Source organism: Monomorium pharaonis, chromosome 1 (assembly GCF_013373865.1).
Source record: "Monomorium pharaonis isolate MP-MQ-018 chromosome 1, ASM1337386v2, whole genome shotgun sequence".
Taxonomy (NCBI): domain Eukaryota; kingdom Metazoa; phylum Arthropoda; class Insecta; order Hymenoptera; family Formicidae; genus Monomorium; species Monomorium pharaonis.
The window spans coordinates 2,164,587-2,187,164 of NC_050467.1; the positions used below are offsets into that span (position 1 = coordinate 2,164,587).

A 22,578-nucleotide genomic window follows, 5' to 3' on the forward strand; every position below is an offset into this window, starting at 1 on the left:
AAAAGTGAATAACAGGGAAATATTTAGATCAGAGAGGTCTTAAAAAACAAATGGCTCGCTTGCAGTTTGATTTTTGCTCTCGTCAAATGAGAGACGTGCTCTAATTAGTATCTGTCCGAGATTAATTTTGCGTAAGCGTGAAGCGTGACAACTGCTCGATCGTATAAATAACATCAGCGAACGAACGTACACCCCGACGAGTCCTCGCGTACCAAACAACAATTCTAGAACTCCCAGAACGATCGATCTTATTTCCGCGCGTCTACGTTACTCGATGCCAAACTTAGCTCTCGCTCCGCCGTGCGAAAGAAAAGAGTTGAATTTATCTCATAATGAGACTGTTCGCAGACGCTCGTTAATTGTAAAACTTTGTCGGTTTCAACTCCTAAATTTGATAACGGTCGAATGACGGTAGCAGCAATTGTCCCTCTCGCGTATTTTCGGGGATAGCAACAGGGGAGCGTGGCGTCGAGTGTATACACGGTCACTCTAGTTCCATTTCCGGTTGAATAAATCAACCGTGTCTACCGCACGCCATACGGTATGACAGTAGTATCAAATATAGGTAGGATGTGTGTATATATTCCACCTCTGGACGTATCATCTTTCACGTGTCTTTCTACGTCGTACCTCTTCTTTGACCATTCACCCTGGAACGCCGATCTCTCGTCTACTCTTATATACCGTACCTCTACGGTTTTTCTTTCCGCTCTTGCCGTTTCAACCTGCTGTTTCAGACATCGAGTGTTACTACTGAAAATATTGGCGGCCCATCCGTCCGACGCTTTTGTTCGTGGAACGTCTGTATCTTCCCGTAAAGCAAGACAAGAAGCGTGAAATAATATTTCATATGAGTATAAGTGCCTTTCAGCGAAGTGAGTGGCAGCCGAATCAACATACGTTATGTTAAATTTCCGCTCTTAAGTTCTTAAGAGAATGCGGGGCTTCGCAGACGTAGTACGTGAATGGAAATTTTAAACAAATGATAACACTGAAAAATAAGATTAAATAGCGTTTTGAGGGAGAGATTCAATCTCCTTCTTTTTTTCAAAAATCTGACGTGATAAAATATTTTCACTTGCGGATTCGAAATGAACGCGTCGAAAATTATAAGAAAACTTATTCTGATTAAAGTTACTTGACCAACATTTTTCTTTCGATTAGTGTAATTAACGAATATATTATATTCGAATGTGAAGCTTTCGGAATCAATTTGAGGTCGTCTATAATTTATCAGAATTGAAAATCGAACTTTGTTTACAATTTCATGTACATAATATGAAAGATATTGGAAGAGAATATGCGTATACAAAATGCATTTTAACATACATACGTCAAAATACGCAACATAATAAAATCGTGAATGAAATCATATTCTGAAACTTGACGCGAATTATACAAGATTGCCTAAATTGAGTTTTAAAATTTACGGTGGTCCATAACAAAGCCTCTTCTTTGTCCATTCTCGCAACATTCGAGAAACTTCGGTCTAAGGATCAATTATCTGTCAGAGTCTGTATGAACGTCAAGTGCCGACGTTTGTAAGCTTGTTACAGATGCGAACTTTACGGGCGTTACAGGCTTGCATCTAAGCCTCGTAACTTTCTTACGGTTTGGCATCGTGGTTTCCGTCCGACATCACAAACGTTATGCACATGCGTTATGCGCACGAGGAGAGGAGGGGAAGGAGAAAGGAAATACGTGTCGAGGAAAGCGGGATAATGCTCGAAACTCTAGGGAAATACAAATAATGTAAATTCCGTCTGTTAAATTTGCAATATCTGGAGAAATATGAAATTGAAACAGCCCTTCCTGGACATATCCAACCGGTACAGCAATGGTGGATCTTCGTTTTCCTCCCCTCCCCTCTTGTGCTTACTGTCTTATGGAAGTAATGGGACAAATACTTCAAAGCATGTATAAATTATGATCGTTTTATTTCATACCTTCCGTTTTTCAAAAGACACGAAAGACGTTCAGCAAGTCAGCATTAAAACTTTACTTAAAAAAAAAAAAATGCTTCATTATTATTCCATCTATTACCTTTACATCAGCTGAAAAATATAGAACTCTTTCTATATATGCCTACAAATAAAAAACATCACGTACGGAGAAAATCCATTTGACATTTTTTTTCAAATAAAAGCTCTTTTTAAAAACGATTCATATTATATTGTAATTTCACGGACGTTGCGCGGGGTAATGTTTTCTATTAGCTGCTTCGAATGCAAGAATCTTTATGTCATATGGGGAGAGAATTTGTTTCGTCATCAAACTATCGTTTTGAGCCAAATCAATTTTTGCCCGAACGGTACGAATTGCCCGAATATAAAACGTATACTATATCTCGATTAAATTTATATTTGAAAGCTTCCTATGAATCGATCCTCCGTAACGCGGAGGCGCGCGCTCGCAGATTCTGCCGTCTAACCGTAAATAATTTATCGACCCGGCCGACTGTAGCGGTCTCTCCGAAAAGCGATTCTCGTAGAACACTCCACGGGGAGGCGGTAATTAATCTCCCACGTTATGTTACAGCAGTTTTCAACCCGCGCGACGCTGGCTTTTCTGTGGACGTACGCGCTCGCGTCTTACGTTCGACTTAACTTTTCGCGAGCGGAAGGCAAGTAGAACGTCGCGCGGGAATACGCGCGAGCGCGTATTGAATCTACATTCGTTCCGCTTCTCTCCAATGCGTAAGACCACCCCCCCCCCCTCCCTCTACCCCCGCGCCGCGTTGCGCCAGGCTGCGGCTCCCTTCAAACCCCGAGCGAACGGGGAAGAACCTCATCGATGTGCATTCGCGAAGTCGCGTTCACGAGGAAAACGCCTTCCGATTGAATCCAGTTATGTAAAGGATGGCGTGAATTTTACGCGTCGGCTTTAGCCATGCCGCCGGGAATAACTTGGAGTCGGGAGGATCGGCCGAGACCTCGCCGCATGAATAAATTTCTAACGATTTACCCCCGTGCGCGCGCGCTAGCGAATGTCAATTCCCGACGGTCGTCACGATTCGTGAAATTTATTGACAGACCGATGATATGCATAATGGGCCGTACAAATAAAACGAAACAGATTGCTTTAGTCTGTATTTGGCGAAGCGAGTACTTGATATACGAAATATGAACAAGGCATTAGACGTCGAAAATGTGTCGTGAAAAAAAAAATAAAAACTACAAATAGACACATGATTTGTGTGTAATGTGACGTAGAACGTTGTTTGTTGTTACACGAAATGCGCGCGTCGCGAAATCTAGAAAACGCGGTGAATCGATCCGCGCAAGATATACGAGGAGTCATAATAGCGGAGTATACCATTGCTGTCGCACTCGTACGACACATTCTCGATTTCACAGACGGCGTGCGGAATACGGGTGCATATACTTTCTGTACACCGTTCGCGCTTTTCGCCGTTGCCTCCTGCACGCGCCCATTTCCCCGAGGCGGCCAATATAGTTGGCCTTCGCTGTGATCGAGATTCGCTCGTCGTCTCGCACGGCGACAAATTCCATTTAACAAATTAGCAATCGGTGGTCGGCGCACGACCTATCGAGAGCCGCCCTCGTTTTCTGCTGCCCGGCGAGGGGGATTATGCGAGGCGGGTTACGAGAGTCGATTTACGCGAGTCCGTTCGCCGGCCAGCGCGCGGAAACCGCCTATCTACGGCCTAATGAAATTCTACGGAGGTAGTTATTGGCCGAATGGGATGGAGTCGAAGGCCCGGGGCTGATTCTCGCGCGCATAAGCGGCGACGCTTATCCGGACTCGTAGCTCAGATCGGTAAACCATCCCCGGAAGGCCAGAATTAATTGATCCGTGGGCCTTTCAATAATGATTATTGGCGAATAAAGGACATCGCCGCCGCCACTGAACTTTGCCGAGTAACCCGCTGTTTGCCGATCTCTAAACGTAAAGATACGGTCATCGTCCGATACACCGTTAAATATTAAATAACTTAAACTAATCTCCGAGCGTTGAGTTATTTTTAACTTCTTTATGCGTCGAAATTTATTTTAATAGAACATTTAATTAAAGGGACAACCTTCTGCTGTTAATTTGCTTAATTTTTATGTAAGCAGCATCCATATTGAAATATGCATCTGAAAATATAGTTAAACATTTAAATCAAATTTAAAATTTCTCAAGTAAAACTTTAATTTCGTTGTTTCGATTTAAATTGACGACACATTAAGTAAGACCACTGACAAACTACAGAAATGATTAAAAAACAAATTGGGTATAATTCATTATAATTATGAATTCAGCAATGTAGAAATAAACAATAATTGTATCGATTGCGGCGTACAACGATAAAAGATACTAGCTCCTACAAATGAAGAATGAAATATACTCGACGCATACGCGAGTAAGTTTAACAGCGCGTAAAATTGTTGAGATTTCGCTAGATGAAAGTTCCAGCGGCTATATATTTAATCGACCATTGGCGGAATTAATTGTTTCGAGTATCTCCCGACGAATACCCGAGCGAAATTTCAAACATCCATCTCGTTCGCTTGAATTGATGTAATTTTTGATACTAAGCTAATTTTAATTGCTCAGTTAATAGCGTAATTAGCGAGTAAATGCGCCAATTAACCTTTAAAGAGGGAGAATGCCCCGTGGCACAATAAGCAAAATAATACAATTTTATGTACAATGTTCTTAAACGTAGATTCGAGAGAAATCGCGCGATCTAATGGGCCGAAAAAAAATTGTACGCGCATTTTCTCTTTGTGCGATAATTATAATTATAATGTTAATATAACGAGTAATATTATTAATGACGCTCTACTCTTTCCGTCGCCGAGCGATACAGCAAGCTCATCGTCTCGCTTTCAAACGAGCGGCGTTTTATTGCCGCGTCATCGTCCCTCGATGATCCGTGAAAATCGTTGTTCGATGCGGACTCCGATGGCGGCAGTTTAGATTCCGCGGCAATTTAGCCGCATGTTACGAACAAATGGCAAATATGTCAAGATTCAACGAGAGAGGAAGATGACGTCTCTCGTGCCCTCGGCCGCGTGGCGATACGGCGACGGCGACGGCGACGGCGACGACGACGACGACGACGAGGGCGACGAGAGACGATCGATTTCTCTCCCCTGTTTCGTCGCCTTCGCTGTTGCGACGTCTGAAGTGCCGGCGAGTGTTCCACCCTCTCAACTGTTCGGGCTATACGTTTAAACAACGGGAGCGTTGTTCCTCTCTCTCATGGGCGAGCTTCCACGAGCGTTTAACGAAATTACTTTGAAACGCGAAGAAGTACGCTCCTCGGCACCGACGTTACCCTCCCTCTTCGCGGAAACGGTCCTTCCGTCTTCTCTACTGTGTTCTCTTCCCACTTTCTCACTCGCCTCTTCCTATCCTTTTCGTTTCACCTGGTGGCTGGTGGTCGTGCGCTCCTCCCGGTCGCCGCCGATCCTCTCGGGCCGCTCGGTCGGCGAGCGACGACGAGCTTTAAGAACGACCCTCCTAAACCGGTTAGAATTACCCGCGCCAACCTCGCCCTCTTACTTTCTTTCATTCTCGTCTCGCTCGTTTCACGGGAAGCCTGTCTTCCTTCCCGTACACTCCACGCTCGTTTCCCGTGTAGTAAACAAAACTTGACCAGATGGCTCGTGCTACGCAATTATCGTCGGCGAATCCGATAGAAAGCTTTACCGGGCCGCCACCGTTTCCCACGAGGGACCGGTAAAAATCCTCTTGAAGGATCTTCCTTACGGCGAATGAGGCCCGTAACCGGCGATGTCATCGAAAATTAGTGTGCGAGACGATCGTACTGCTGGTATACGCGGTAATGACCGGCATCAAATCCGGAGACGCACTTTTAAAAGATACTCGGTAAACATCAAAGACTCTCTCTCTCTCTCTCTCTCTTTCTCTATTTTGATGGATCGAGCAAAGCGGCTCAGATTTTCTCTCGTCGTACGGGAAACCCAGGATTACTTGGAGAAACAGAGCGAGTCAGAAGTCGCTCGTTATGATGGAAAATAGTTTGTCTTGAATAATTCATCTTCTAAATGACGCAAATGCGTATGCGCTGGGACACGACGGAAATTGTGATGCTTGTGCAATTTAAGTTGAAGCGTAATCTTTCATAATCTTTTAGAACAAATGCGATGTTGCACGTTTCTTTAAATGTATTACAGTGTTTACGCGCAACTACTCCATCCTTGTTCGAGTATCATCAGGTCATATAATTTAGTGATTTTAAACTCTACCTTTCAGTGAACTTTATGTGCAATACTACGGTGCGCATTCACGATATCATCATTGCGACTGAAATTTATGGCAGGATAATTAAGAATCAGCGTGTATTCTCAAGAATAGGAAATATATGTAAAAGGTACTTAAGCAACAACGTGATATCACGGTACAATCTTGCGTAAGAAAATCATTTTTGATGTGAACTCATCGCTCATGGCGTCTCGGGTTGAGATTAAGCTCGCTTCACGCGAACTTGTTGCGTGTCGCATGCCATAAGAATGGCCGGGCGATTCGAATCGCACGACGGCGAAAAAAAAAAGAGAAGCATTAATCTAAATAAGGATACACAGGCGCGCGCGTGACCCAAACGAGCCTGCACAGAATAAGATTGATGTCACTTTGCGGCGTCTCGCGACGCGATCATAATTCTAAATGTTAACGCTGTTTTTTCATGAGCGAAATATGCGTTGCGATCACACGATACGAAAGGAAACGGATTGCAGATTTACGCACGTGCACAACCTGAGCCAATCAACTCGTTATTTCTTCCTAATGTTTAGCACTTTAAATTATTTCAGTCAATTACTCTTTTCCCTTTCCTCCACGCGCGTCATATCTATATTAAATGTTTATTCAAAGTTCCGAAGCTTCGAAAATTTCATTCGACAGCATTCCGCAGCTATTTTGAAATAGAATAGCGTTGGACCAGTTGATACCAATCGAAGAGCGACATTTCCCGGTCACTCTTTTATTTGCCTCCGCCTCCGGGCGAACGTACGCGATTCGATAGAGGACTTTTGACGTCGAGAGGCTCGTAGAAAATCCGAAATGGCCCCGCGCGAATGTTGTCCGGCCTCCGCAGTTCAGACGTGGCGGACCGTAAACCGTGGATGTTTTACCGGAACGGTCCAGAACGGCGATCCCGGGCGGATGGAGCGAACGCGAGCGCGAGGCTCCCCGGCTCGGGGGTCGGCGACCATAAATTCGAGGCTGACCGCACGGAAGGACCGTTCTGCGGCGCCGATATTATTAGTTTACGAGAACAGTGACTAAACTATAGACGGCCACTAAAATAGACGAGGATGGTTGGTACGCGGGTGAAGCGAACAGCAGAACCGAGAGAGAAAGAGAGAGAGAGAGAGAGAGGAAAGGAGAGGTTTAGGGGATGGTGGTTGCCGTACGCGCGGTCTCGGGCACCTAGCACCCCCGGTTGTTTATGCCTCATTAGCCGCAGTAGTTACGTCAGTGCCCTTAACTATCCTACGAATTGAACACCGTGTGCCCGGTGCCCGTTCACCAACGCGCAGCTCGTCTGCGACCTATAATACGTATCCGGTATGCATAGCCGTAGCCCCGCACCGCAACGACGCGACCGCCGTTGAATATTCGAGCGACCGCGCATAATATTATCGAATCTAGGGCCGGCATGCAAAAATGTGTGTTATATTAATGACACGCCGTTCCTCGGCGTGATACGCGGACTTCCAAGAGTTTTCCGACGCGAAACTTTCCGCAACGCGAGACGAAGCTCCCGCTTCGCGTCCCTGTGTACGAACGCCACTGTGCACTTAAACTTTCACAACTCCACTGAAAATGCTAATGCCTTCGTACGTTTCTACCTTGCATTTGACGGAAAGTCTAATTCGGAAGATTTTATCGATTATTATTATAGCGCGTTGAAACTTGTTGAACCTGGGGTGCATCAGGGATCCGAGATCAATCGAGATAATACGCCGGAAAAGCACAATTCTGCGCGTAGATGTATCTCGAAGGAATCACTCGCGCACATGCACACGTGTTCAATTGAGTAACATTACGCAGAGTAATATTGAAATGGCCGTAATAGAAAGCGCGTAAATGAGAATGGGGCAGTAGTTTTTTCTTGCGCGTTGCAGCGAGAGAGAGAGAGAAAGAGAGAGAGAGAGGGGGGGGAGTGCCGAGGTGAACTTTTGCGGAAGTTAGTGGCACATATATACATATGCATATGTATGATGAAACTTTTGCAGGGAGCGATTCACATTATGAGCCTGCTTGAACATACACACGGGCACGTGTACATTTGCATCGACCTGAAACATGAACACGAAGCAGCATTTTGCGCTCTACCTTTTTTTCCTGCCCCCCTGCCGGATTCAGCGGATTAATAATTCCAGACAACTCTCGAAGTGTTATAAAATTCTATCGTACGTTGAATTTAATGTGACGGATCCTCTCATTTCCACGCAATTACGAGTCCGCGGCAGCCAAGATTGAACGTGTCAAAAGATGAGATGGTTCGCTTTATCGACTCCCTCTCTCTGTCTCTCTCTCTCTCTCTCTCTCTTTCTCTTTCGCTCGCCGCCTCGGCATTACGGATACTAAATTCCCGGACACTTATTTCACGAATGTCGGGTGACAGGTTGCAAAAAAGACCAAGGAAATCGCGCAGACGGATAAGCCACTTTTCTCTTTTCCCCGAGACTCCGATGTACAATAAAATATCGCGCCGCCCTTAAAGGCAATAACTGACGTGGAATTGTATAAATCCGAGGATATCCGACATATCCTCGGAAAATATTCAGCATATTTCCGTTACTAGCAAGTGGCGTCTATGTATTTCGCGTTGCACGCGCGCCTTCCCTCCTCCGTTCTCTTTCTCCCCCGGCTGCTTTTACTTTCCACTTTTGTGCGCCGGTCGACGCGACGCGTGCGGAGCTATCTGACGTACGTAGCCGAGGCTTAAAGCTTTTGCCGGGAAAGCCTTCGCGATTCGCAAAAGCCGGAGACGGCGCTTCATGTAGCCGTTTCCTACTAATGGAGTTTCAGCTTTGGCGCTTATACCAGATCTCGAAAACTAGGCGCGAATTGTTGCAACGACAACGAAGCGGCGTTCAATTGAGGCGCGACTGATTACGCGGCGCGTGCTACTGGAATCGCGTAGCTACCCCGCTTTTCCCTTTGTCGCCGAAAAAGTTTTAATGTCGCTGATCAACGCCCGCGTCCACTCGTAATCAACGAGCTTTCGGAACGGAGTATTAAATAAATCTTTCAATTTACAGCCGCGTGTCCTCGCTATCTCCAACCCCCTCTCCCCTCCCGCCGCCGAGAAATCACATTTAAATCGAGGACAACGCAAATATCCGTGACTGCCAGAAAGAAATCATTTAAGTTTCATTCTTTACGTGCAAACAATTTCACGGCACGAGAGCGCCCCACAGAAAGGCAATTTCTATTTCGCGGAATGGCTTCGCGTCGCAATTGTTTTGCATAAAAGTCGCCGAAGACCACAAATAAAAGCCTGCTTCACGTACACGCGTGTGTCTCTGTGTGTTGCGCAAAAATATGTTACCTCGCCAGGAATTTTTTGAGAAAGCTTTCGTGGGTATAGAATTTCTTGAGCCATCGAGCTATATACATATATATCGAACTACTACTTTTTTTGTAATTTTATAGTTTTAGTTTCGTTCCTTTTGCACACGGCGCCCTTTATGTGTTTTATATGTACGAGAGAAACTTTTTACACCGCTCGTATTGTATCCGAGGCGTCCGATAAATCGCCGCGTCACCGTGTGCACGGCACTACTTTGTCATTTCGAATTTGAGCAACAAAGTTTCATCGTGGAAAGCAGTAATAGAAACTTTGCGCCGACAGCGGAAGCTTGTACACTGGGATTCCGCAAGTTACCAACATCCACCGGTGCTATTACGGTACGTGCGGATGCATTTACGAATATTGGTAGCTATCACAAAAATACGTAACAAAAACACTGCTAAATTAATAGCACGGGCCTCAGACTGCACGGGGTTCATTTTTATCGAAAAAGAGTAGGACGCGTCAAATTAATATGAGGTCATTGATGAATAATGCCGGTTAGATTGAATTGTTATAACGACGATTCTCGTCGCGTTCTCTTTTCCGATGCTTCATTATTATAATTTTTCGTGCTGTGTAATGGCAAACGATAATTATAATCGTTGTCGTCGGGCAGAGCAACGTCACGGTCGTCGTGCATTTGCATTTTCGCATTTATCAAGCGCGGAAATCAACGGACGAATTGCACAAATTGCGATACATTAATTTTTGCACGTCCTCGTTTGCCGCGTTTAGCGGGTTTATTGCTAACGAATTTGAACGGCGGAAATTCCACGCGGGGACGGCGGAAAGGCGGGAGCGGAGAAGAAATGGGGTGCGTACCGGCGAAGAAAAATAACGCAGCGACGACGCGGAGAGACGAGATGCAGGCGTGGGCAGGTAAAGAGTCGCCGCCAGTGGGTGTGGATATTTTGTAATTAAATAGGATAGAGTCCGCGAGCCGCGTTGATTCATCGTTCCGCATTATGACCGAAACGTTTCGCAATTAAACGCCAGTTGCGTCGCCATTACCGCAACGAGACGATGAAAAAATTAACGGGTGCGGAAAAAAAGGGAACAGAGGGAAAAGAGATATCGGGAGACTTTTCGCGGACTTCTATGCGAATAAAACGGTGATTATGCTCGGCAATGATTGATAATGACTTTACACGACGCGGAAATGTCGGGATTTAACCGCACGTTCGCGTTATTTACCAGCAGAATGCGTGTAAAGAATTTTTCAAACTTGCTTTTTGAATAGAATCTTTTTAGAAAGCGTATACGTTCGCCAAATATTTGCCTGTAATTTAATATCCGCGTAAAATTTGGCTCGTTTAAAATCAAAAGATAAATATAATTATCAGCAAAATGTATGCTTAATGTAGAATATTTGCGCTACAAAACAAGGCGTCACCCCGTGAAAAATAAACATACACGACCTGGAAATTCGTGCATGAATGTTTGAAACGCGTGATTATATGCCGCACGTATATATTTGGTGCCTGCGTACATGACGGTAAGTGTAACATATGAGTGCGCAATCAAGTCGTTTCTAAGATAATGAGATAGAACATGCAACGCCGAGGCAAATGCGAAGAAAAGAGAGAAGCACAGGGGCGAAGGCGACGGAGAATATCTAGCAGGATAGTGAAAAATATATGGAAAAAGTCAAAACGAGGGAGAACCGGCATTCCCGCATATACACGTGATAAGCGGAGATGAAAAAAGAAAGTGAAGGAGCGCGAAAATAAAGCCACGTTAATACCGAGGAGAAAGAGAGAAAGGCGCGAAGAAAGAGAGAGAGAAAGGGCGAGGTAGAAAAAGAAAAGGAAAAGGAAGCAGAAGGCGCGGCGAAGATTAGCGGCGGAAGGGTGGTAAAAGCGAAATAAAGCATCGCGAGAACTCGCGCGTTGCCACTTTCTTAGAAGTCCTCGTTTTTCTTTCCTCCGCACGCACACGCCACGGAGAGAAAAGAGAGTGAAGAGAGAGAGAGAAAGGAGCGGGGGGAGGGGGGAAGCACAATGGTCGCGCGGGAATATACAGAGCGAAAAACGAATTAGTCGGCTATTAGTAAGACGCTCGAGGAAACGTCGTAAAACACTGGGGTGGCCTCGCGTGGAAAGAATTCGAAATTATGGGCGAAGGGCGAAGGCGTGGAGGTTTATCGCGCGACTTCGGCGAACCTCCTCCGAACGCCGTTCCACCCACTTTGTAACAATAAGCGGCGATTTCCAGTCCGGCGAGTAATGGAGAGCGGGCGCGCTCGCTCGAGTGTTTCTTTCCGCATTTCCGACGGGCACACTTACCTCACGGGGCACAATAAACGTAATCGATGCACACTGATTTAATGGCCGCTCGCTCCCTCCCTCTCCTCCCCCCCCCCTCCCCGGCCCGCGTTGCTGCATTGTAAAACGCCGCGGCTTTTCCAGCGAGGCGGACCACCCTCTCCCCCGCCGCGTTATTCACGCCCTGCTAATCCGGTTCCTTCGGACGGCATTTAATTGGACGGCTGTTGCGGAACACGACGCCGGAGCGTTCGCGCGCGTTATAGAGAATTTTCCCTCGTAAATAAAGAAGACGTATATACCGATCCGGCGATTCGTTATTCTCCGGTGATGGGTTACTTGTTACGGGAAGAGAGAACGTTGTGCATGATTTTTTTTTTGGCGCGCGCACGTACGTGTAGGTGTGCATACACGCCTCGTAGAGTTCGTTGACTTTATCTTTAGCGGTTAAGTAGGTTGCCACTAAAATATTTCACACTCTACTACAAAATCTCCATGGGATCACATATTTCAGTCATTAGACAATCGAAACTGATACGACCTGTCACAAACCATTCTGACTTTAATTCTTAATTTATCGCTGAAGAATTTATCGCACAGAAATATATCCCCGGTATGCCGGACGAGTCAAGCTGCTGGCGCGGAAAAATTAGGGATGTGTAAGGTCGGAGGGGGATAATTTTACTCCGGGATAATAAATAAACTATCAAATATAAGCGCGGATTACTTTGATGAAAATGAACCGGCACGGTAATGAGTTTCCGAGAGGTTTGTAGGCGGCGATATTGCTTACAAATATTAACACAGTGGGAAGTTTTCTAATCAATCAATTTCTCGCCGATGCCGCATCTGCCGATATCAACCCGGGCACACGAAGTTTCCGAAATGAGATTGACACTCTCGCTCATCCTCGCAAACGGAAAGTCCCGCAGCGTTATCATCGTGATTGGATTATTTCCCAATCATAGAGAATCATCGAAGGTAGAATCGATATATTTCTGAGGCTTAAAATAATGACGATAAGTATATGCAGTAATATACTAAACCAATTAAGAAATTGATGTAGTGGTTAATTCGTGAATTAAATCGATCGTCGGCTATTAAGCGAGCCGACATACCGTATTTATACTGTATAAATGTACATAATCATTTTAGCTAGCATCAAATTTGAATATTAAAGGAGAATATTCTAAAATATCATATGTTTATTAAGCGAAATGAATTAATTTTTAAATATTACAGAAAGGTTCGATGTTAATATCGACATTTCTATAACGGGTGATCATTTCCTATGATTTTTCTCGCGGTTAAAATCAGATCCATCATGTGCTGGATCATATTCCTATGCAAAGTACCTAGCCGTCGCATAATCTTACACGAGAAAGGCGGCTTTATTTTGTCTTGCTCGGCCACATATCTGCCCTGGGTCGTAGATCGGACCTGAGCCGTAGAAGGCTGGATTTTGCGGGACGTAAATGTTCGTAAATTTTCAACTTTACTCCCCCTTTAAAACCTTAATCCGCTTACGTCACCAGCAGACTTTACGCATCACGCAGAATTAACCCACATACGTTTCAACCAAGTATCTTACGCGCACTCATTTTCTTATCCTATCGAGCGATAATTCTTTCTAGAATTTGTCTGAAAGGTGATTTTAAACGTGTCGTTCATCAATAAAATTTTATTCGCGTATCAATTTTTTTTTTTAAACTGACCCCGTTTTCTTATTATGGAAGATTACGACAATAAAAAGTGCTAAAAACAACATTGCACTGAATTAATTCCTCGTACAATCTAGTATACATTGAAATATACGTCGACATATATATGCCAAGACTTGTCATTGAAAGTGTTCTAACGAGCGTGTGATGGTCTTGAAATCCTCTAAGATCTCTGACAAACGAAAGATCATCACGAGTATCTGATATCCTCCCGTTATGTCGTTACGGTACATTTTTAAAGCGGAAGTTTTAACTAGATGAAAAATTATGATATGCAGTTTCCGCTGCTTAAAACGGATGTTTTTCATTTTCCTCGGTAATATTCGAAAATAAATTTATGGAGCGTATGAAATCGTAATTTGAATTTAAAATCTTGCTAGAATAACTGTCCCAATTATTACTACTTTCAATTGTAGTATTAGAAATACGATATCATTTTTTAATTAAAAAATGCTTTAATATTAAACTAATGATGAAAAAATATTAAAGAATTACAAAACGAGCATGTTAATTGGCAGTAATTCGAACAGTCACTCCGTCAAGAAATTTACAAAATGTGATTCGTGTGCTTGTGCTCGAGCTGGGCTTTAATATCGGTAATGCAGCTACAAATTGCCGGCGGTATTAGGAGACCGTATTGTTATGCGTAATGACACGCAGTAACGTCGCGCACTTAGGCATACATGAGCGACCTTGTCGCTCGCTACTCCAGGGAAGACGTGGTAATGGTGCTCTCAGGTACACGGAGCACCGTCGCGTATCGACGGAGCAACGACTCGGTTGAACGCATCGACGATGGCGTCTCGAGGAAAAAATTTACCGCTTCTTCCTATGCGAACTGATGTGCATAAAAATGGGGGGACCTTGTCGTGACATCGTGACGTTACGTTGTTACCCGTCGATTATAGATTTTCACGGGAATCATCGCGAAAATTTTCGCTTCGTCGACGCCGAATGACGGTTGTTTAGGGAAATCTCAATTATTGATGGAAAATGCGCACGTGCACATCTCGAAGTTCATGGACTCGGTGTCCCGTAAAATATTGCGAGTCGTATTTTTCGTACGCGGACGACTGAATGAATGAAGAAACATCCATAAATACGCGAAATGCCTCACAAACGAAAATCTAAAATTCGCATTTATTCGGATTGTATTCGAGAATTCAAGGGAATCCGAGAAGAACGCGGCCGCATCTCGACGAAAGGAAGAAATCTAGAATCTAGAATTTAGAGAGACCCCTCGTCGCGCAATTAATATCAACGAACCGTTAACCTGGCGTTTCTCTTATGCACGTTTCTTTATACATGTCCCGTAAGAAATTCGAGCTCGGGTTATGAATATTTTTATGCTCCGACATACCATGACAGCGTGCATTCCAGATTACGATGATATATCATCCGTTAACGTGACGCATACCTAGAATTACGGCGGAACATTCCGTTCCGTTCTCCCTCTCTCTCTCGGACGAAAAACCGATCAGCTCAAGCGCGCTTTGTCGCACTCCAAAGTAATCCAGCTTACATACGGCGCCGTGCCGGTCGTGGCAATTTCGCAAATGCCCGCTCTCGCAGTCATGTATGCGGCTTAGCGGAGGAGGATAGAGAAGAAGACCCTGTCGTAGAGCCGAGCAGTCCGGGGGACGGTCGAGCGGGATAAAACCTTACGTCGTCGGAGACTATTCGCTACCAGGGCGAAGAATGCACGGAGGTCAAAGCCTGCACCGGCGACGTTGCTACGCGGGTATCGCGATCCGCGAAACGAAGAAGCGTCAGCACGCGTTCCTTAACTCGACATTAAGGAGCGAGGACATAATCTGCCGTGTATTCCGTAACGCTGAAAATCCCGTCATTCAGACGATAATCCCGCCCCGGGGTAAACATTCCCGCTTAATTTCTCCGGCGTCTTTCCAGCGCGGCGGGGAGAGGGTGGAAGGGGAGAGAACGTCGTCCGGAGAAAATGCGCGTACCGAGGGATTTAGAAACGTTATCATCTCCACAAGCTGTGGACGTATTAAATATTTATCCGTCGCGAGCGTTTATCTCAAGCCGGCGCGATTGCCGGGGAGAAAAACGCTCGAGCGCTCCCCGCGCGGGAGGATCTTCCCGCGCGTAGGGCGGACAAGAGGAGGACGCGGGTAAGGTCGGGAGTCTCGTCGGGAACGTACGAGAGCTACCTCGTCCCCGAGGAGCGTCGCCCTCGCGGAAAACGGTGCGTCAGCTCCGTGGATTCGTTGGCTTTACGAGGCGCCGTAGCCACCGAGTGTGTTTGCTCGTCGAAATCCGGCAGGACGTCCCGGTTTACGGGTGACGTAAACGGGACTCCCGCCAGCGCAAACCGGCCGCCACGACGGTGGTTTATGGTCTGGTTATTCGGTTGACGGCATCCTCGCCACTTTGCAGGATTCGCGCGAAACGGAGAGTTTCGCACAGGAGAGAAAGAGGGTTGCAGGGAGGAGAGCGAGAGAGAAAGAGAGAGAGTGGAGAGACAGAGACGCATAATAAGGTTTGTGTCCTCTCTCTTTGGCCTTCGGAGGTCGGGGATGGGGTTGCGACCTCATCTCGAGCTCTCTCCACTCTCTCACAAGGACGAGGTGATCTCTCGGCGATAAACTGTGTGCACCCGTATGTCACATTGATTTCTTGAAATACAACCCCCCGTCCTCCTCGTCGCGCGTCTATTTCCTACCTACCTTACCGTCTACACGGCTTCGGGCGATAGGAAATTCTTCCCCTTCGGAATATAACGCAACCGCAGCTCGACCGCAGACAAGCTCTTAAATGATTTAGGGCCCGAGGACACTCGACGCTCGTAAAATGAAAGCGATTTCTCGTCAGCGATCCCGTATTCGCGCATCGCCTTCTCTCGTATTTGTAAAGAGATCGCGTAATAAGATCCTTCACAGTGTCAACAACTATTCTCGAGAGTCGTGAAGTCAAGATCGCAACGGGGTAATATACACGTACCGCGGGCCCGCGCGCGTTTCGACATTCTCGCGAGTCTAACTCGCGATGAAAGGGCGATTGATGCGGCCATAATTACATGTTGAAATATAAAGCAGAATCCAATGAAATACTCACATCTTAATTAACCGGTCATTTCATAGAGTTTCGAGTAAAACTTTGTGCAGTGAAAACGTACTATCCTTTGAGCAAATGCCAAATACGATGGCTGAAACGTAACGCGCACTTTTTATGCTTCAACATAATTTTTATCTTCTACTTTTCATTTTTCCGATAGCATGGATATTTCGATTTTTCTAAAATATAAAGATATGATAAAAAGTGTAGATAGCGGTAAAAATTGGATAAAAGTAAAAATGCTTTTATCAATTGTCGCTGTAAATTGACAAAATTAAATATTAAGTATTCAAAGTATTTCGCAGTTTCTAAAAAATGTCTACGGGAAGGCGATTTAATAGCGATTCAAGTCATTTACTATGATTATTACATTCTATGAATCAATAGTGCTTTGATGTAATATTAATTCACAACGCAATATCGATATACAAATTTTCAACGTTCCTTGCAAATTCAATATAAAAGCTATTATAAATATATCACCATATCGAAAATATAAAAAAAAAAGATAAACTCCCTTTTTCACAGAAATCGCGTGCGCTAACTTCGTGGCACGTTACCCGAGTGCAGAGAGGAAAAGCATTATAAACGAAGCGGTAGATATAATATCATAGCAATAGGCAAATGCATATGCTCAAAGAATCAATCTTTCTCGGAAGCATATAATCTTACCCGCGAGGAAACGAGGACGTTCGACGCTGCGGAAAAATATCATTCTCCATCTAACTAAACACACTCAATTTATAACTCTGCAAACAGGAACAAGCGTCCGTGAAACGAGTACGCTGAAACATGGCAGCAAATACTGGAAACTGCTCGAAACTTTGGAAACTTTCCTCCTTTGCTTCCTTAACGCGGGATTCTACTTCGCATCTTTGTTGAGTATCTTTGTCTCGTGAGCGAAGCTAGAATACCGACGACGCAACATTGCTCTCGAGCGAAGAAATTACCTGTGCGAAAGAGAGAGAGAGAGAGAGAGAGAGAGAGGGAGAGAGAGAGAGAGAGAGAGAGAGAGAGAGAGAAGAGCCTTACAAGTTAATGCTGAACTTTGCGATTAAAGATCAAGATAACAATATGAATTGATACGACAGCGTTTTACTTTTCGAACTACGTTGCGTTGCCACCAGATTTTAATAAAGCTTGACGCTACTTGCTAATCACTTTGTCTCAAGATTTACGTCAACTGAATTTGCTTTGAAAATTATACAACTTTGTTCGCATTTAAAAATCCGAAGCGCTCAAAGAGCGTTAAATCAAACGCGTTTTTATCGTAATATGTATGAAAACAACGACTGTATACTGTAGCTTTCATGTAAAATGTAATTTTCGATCGGGATTCTACCTCTACCCCAGCACTCACCGCTTTGAAGCAACGGTGGAGATTCAACTTTGGCGCAACCCAAAGCACAATTCCGGCCCGGTCTTCTTGACGCATCAAAACAGAAACTGCGGCTATCCCTTGGCCCCGACGTTTCAGAAGCATCTAGCAACTTCCAACCGCCGCTGTGCACATGCAGCTCGCTTTAAAGGACCGAACAATTCCATGCTATCTCCCGCAGTCGACATTCGAGTTTCAAGTCACTGCCAGACCTCAGCAAGATAAGCAAAATTTAGGAAACTTACGTAACAGGGCAATAAGATTAACGGTAAGATGTTGTGATACTCGCTACGTGATCAAAAACTCGATTCGAGGAATGTTTTAACGGACACATGTGAATTAAAGCGTCATTATTTTTTTGTCTCGACACAATTGGGAGATGTTAGACGATATGTTTAATTAACTATATTATAGGGTATTATAATATTAAATAATTACAAGCAGTTATCTTAACAATTAGTGACATCAAATTTACGAAAAATATAATAGTTTCTCTAATGGATGATGAGCCACACCCAGGGTTACTCCTCGCAGCAATTTCATTATAACAGTAAACCGTCTCATCTAGCGATTCCTTTGAGAGATGTTAGCTTCTATTAGGCTCGCAGGTCGTACCTTAACGAGGCGAGAACTCGAAGAAAGAAAGCACGAAAAAGAGAAGAAATGGTGGAATGAAGGGGAGAAAAGGCAGCTGCTTAATCAATATTTCATATAGGCGGCGTTTTAACGAGTTTTAAATTTATAAAGCATGCCTCGTTAGAAAAAAAAATTATTTTTGCAACGGAAAGGAGCATCACTACGCTTTAAACGAGATATATTTTTATGTTAAAGGGAATTTCCTTCTGAATATCCAAGACATCGAGCTTGATTTCAAAGTTTCATGTTTTAATCTCAAGGTTTAGTCACCATGCCATTTTCTACAGTAATTTAAAAACTTTTTCGCTGAAATGAAAAAAAAGTAATCCTAGACAATGTTAACATCCGTCAATTCGTAGTTTAAAAATGTAACGACAAAAATTATTATCAAAGCTAAAAATAAACGCAAGCGAGTTTTGACAAAGGCAATGTCAGACGTAACGATAATCGCACGAGAGACTTGGCTTTGCGATGATTATCAAGAACGATCGAGTTTTTTTTTCTACGGGGAAATGACGAGTCATACAATCGGAAGAGCTCATAGTTCGTGTTCATAGAAACGTGCTCGACACGATCGCCCAGCTATTGTCCGGCTCAAGTTACGTGTGAACACGGTATCTAACTGGGACAAAACCTATCCTTCGAATCTTTATCAACTGACTGATCGGACGGACCTGATTGCAACACCATCTTCGTTGTACGTGACGTCACACGAACGTATTCTCAGTAGCCCACGTTCGTTGCAAAAGGCGACCATCGTCGAAATCAACTAACCGCTCCCACGATTTGGAGACAAGTTTCTCTGCGTTTAGGAGGTGGAGCAGTTTTCGGCAAATCAGTCGTGGAATTTTCCATCGAAAACGATTGTATCGCTTGTATACATAGACCCGAATTTACAGATTACGATCAATCGCTTAAGTATTTTATTTCATCGCATCGAAAAAAACAATTTTATTAAGATAAATTTGTTGAGATTATTTCGCGTATTTTGATGAGAAAAAAGAATTATTTGAAATTTTTCTCGCAAAATCTACAGAAATAATTCAATCTTGCAATCGCATTAATTTTTTTCTTAAATTTGAATTATCTTTACTGATTTCATTACGGAAATTCTAAATACTTTTAGGATAAATTAAGTGTTATTTTAATATCAAAATTATAAATAAAATTATTTCGATATTATTAATGCATTGAATTTATCTCACAAAACTGTATATTCTTCGCGCCAAGTCTTTCCATCAATATTTAACTTTCAAATGTGATTGAACGTGATAAAGAAAAAAAATGAGATTATTGCGTGAATAAAAATAAAGTTTAACCTTGCGCGCAGTGAGTCATATTTTTCGGTCCGATTATTCGGGGAATCTTGCCTTTTCGTGAAACATAAACGAGATGTCCAGTCCCACTAGGCAGGACCTACTAGAAGCGGACGTGCCTCGCCGTAATTCAAGTGGATAAGAGGAAAGGTGGTCCCAACGCGCCCCGAGCTCCAAAGTCCACAAGGGCTCGGGTACACAGAGGATGCGAATGAGAAAGCCGTGTAAAAAGGATCCGGGGGATTAAGATGACAGGAGCCGCGATGGGGGATGGCCGGAACGTGATTCGTGCCCGAGTCCATGGCGCGAGTATATTTCTTGCGAGAACCACGGGGCTACTTAACCCCGTCAGGATCGATCCCACCTCCTTCGGACGAATTGTATGCCGGACGTGACGTTTGTTGTGCGAAGCCACTTTCGCTACGACCGATATTCGACGACCACGGGTTTCCTCTAATTCTCGAAACGTGTGACGCAAAAATCCGACGTGCCAATTTATCTTTCGATCGCGTCACAAATTGCGTTTTACTTTACAGTTGTTACATATATGTATTCAGATTTTATAAATATTATATATTATATATATTAAATATTTAATATTATGTAAGGAAAATCGTATAATATCGTGCGATATCGTAATTCAAGTTAACAATTGATTTCGACGGGAGGGTAACTTTGTTCCTCGCTTGAAATGATGAATGGCAAACGGGATAATTGTTACACTTTGAGAGCGCCTTTATCTATAATCACTGGTGTCATTAAGTCCGCACGATAAACGCTTCATCGAAGTGTACATCTCCATAATCGCGGTGAGGGCTTCGAAATCGGCTCCAATGAGCGCGAGTCGATAAGCCGACTCGTTCGCTTGACCAGCGCGCGGTACCGGCGAGAGGCGGAGGGGAGGGAGGACGAGAGAAAATGGGGAGAAAGCGAGGGTGGAATAGCTGCCGGCAATTATAACGTTGTACAGGGCCGAGCAGTAAATAATGGGTTCTGGGCTTGTCCGGTATTCAGCCAGAGCGTCAATCACCCTCAATCAGTTAGCGGGCTGGCTACGACCTAAATCAGAGGGTGCAAGGGGGATAGCCGAATGAGAACGCGGACGGGAGATCGAGATAGAAAGGATAACATAGAGGGCAACGGAGAGCCCCAAATCGCAGCCGGTGAGTGTCAGCTGATAGAGCAGGAATGACGAAGATGGAACGGGGATAGACGGAGAGAGAAATATGGCTGAGGAGCAAGAGATGAAGTGTATTGGTTGCAATCCGACAAGGCTTTATACGTGAAATATTTCAGTAATTAGTAATGTAATCGCGAGTATATAATAATAATGAAAATAAATTGCCAGCTAGGTAAATATTTCTTCTCCGTTCCGTACGCCGTTCTCGAGAAAATCGATGTTGAAACTCGGAAGATTGATCGCGTCCTTTCGCTTTGCTCGAGTTTTGAATAAACTCGAATGAATGTCAGACTTGAATCAAACGATAAGCTTAATCGATGAACTTCCACGGTAGTCTAATAAACGTTAAAAGTTCTCTACAGACACGAAGATTGTTATATCAACTTTCCATAAAAATGGCAGATCTTAACTTGAGAGCCAGATTGCATTAAACGCAGGGTAGTTCAACTCTTTAAGGTAACTTTACGTTTCGAGTCCATCTCGCCTCGTCACCAATGGCAGACGTCCGCGTATTGTAGAACGCGCGATAAGGTAACCCTCCCCCCCTCCCCCAGTGATCGAGGACGCCGAGATTGAACTTTCGTTCGGCGCTGCGCCGGAGTACAAGTTATCATTGGAATCGCCTGTAACGTATCGAATCATATTGAACCGTCTGCCCCGGCCAACTGGCGCACAATTGGTCCACGAGGGGATTGGTTTATCATCTCGTCGACAATCGGGAAAGTTGGAACGTCAATCGGCAAAGTGCAAGCATAGGCACCGCGATACAACAGTAGTTGTTATCGGTTGCGCAGACTCGATTTCATGGGTGGGGGCAAGCGAGGTTGGGGAAGCACATCGATGTACATTGGGCAGAAACTGTCTTTCGGAATTGACAGCGGCGAAATTCGCTTCCAAAACGGCGTGTTTCCGCCGCTGAAAATCAACTCCGATACGCGCGCACGGCGAAATTAATTCATCGTCCGTTCGTAGCGACGTGATTCACCGCCGTGAATGGGCTTGGGGCGCCAATTTGGCTAATAGCGTAAAACGAATGTTCCCCGATTGTGAACTTTTCATTGTTGTTCATATAATCGCGTGAATGTTTCAGCGATAGCAATATCTTGTCTGTCTAGAGTAGAGCTAGGAACTACTATCTAACACTCTCCCCCCGTATTGCGTATATCTCGCAGCGGGATAAATAAACCCTCCGCTGACCGCCTAGGTAGAGAACCTACTTTCTTGGTTCTCACTAAGGCAGCGCCGGATAATTAGAGCCGAATCGACACCGAATCCGGCGAACATCCGATTCCTTTCAACTCGCATTATTGATTTCCGTTACCGTTCTCCCCCCCCCCTCCGCTCTCCCCCCCCCCGTACGTCTCGCTGTTCGGTTTTTATCGCGCGACTGGATCAAATAATCTTTTCTCCTCTATTTCCCCTTCCGTTCCGCTACCGTTTTTTTTT

The 22,578-nt window shown here is 44.5% G+C and overlaps 1 protein-coding gene across 2 annotated transcripts in view; it reads right to left on the reverse strand.

Annotated features, from left to right (window-relative positions):
• Positions 1–22,578, reverse strand: part of LOC105839826 (nephrin) — a 352,537-nt gene that overhangs the window by 187,176 nt on the left and 142,783 nt on the right. The window lies entirely within an intron of this gene.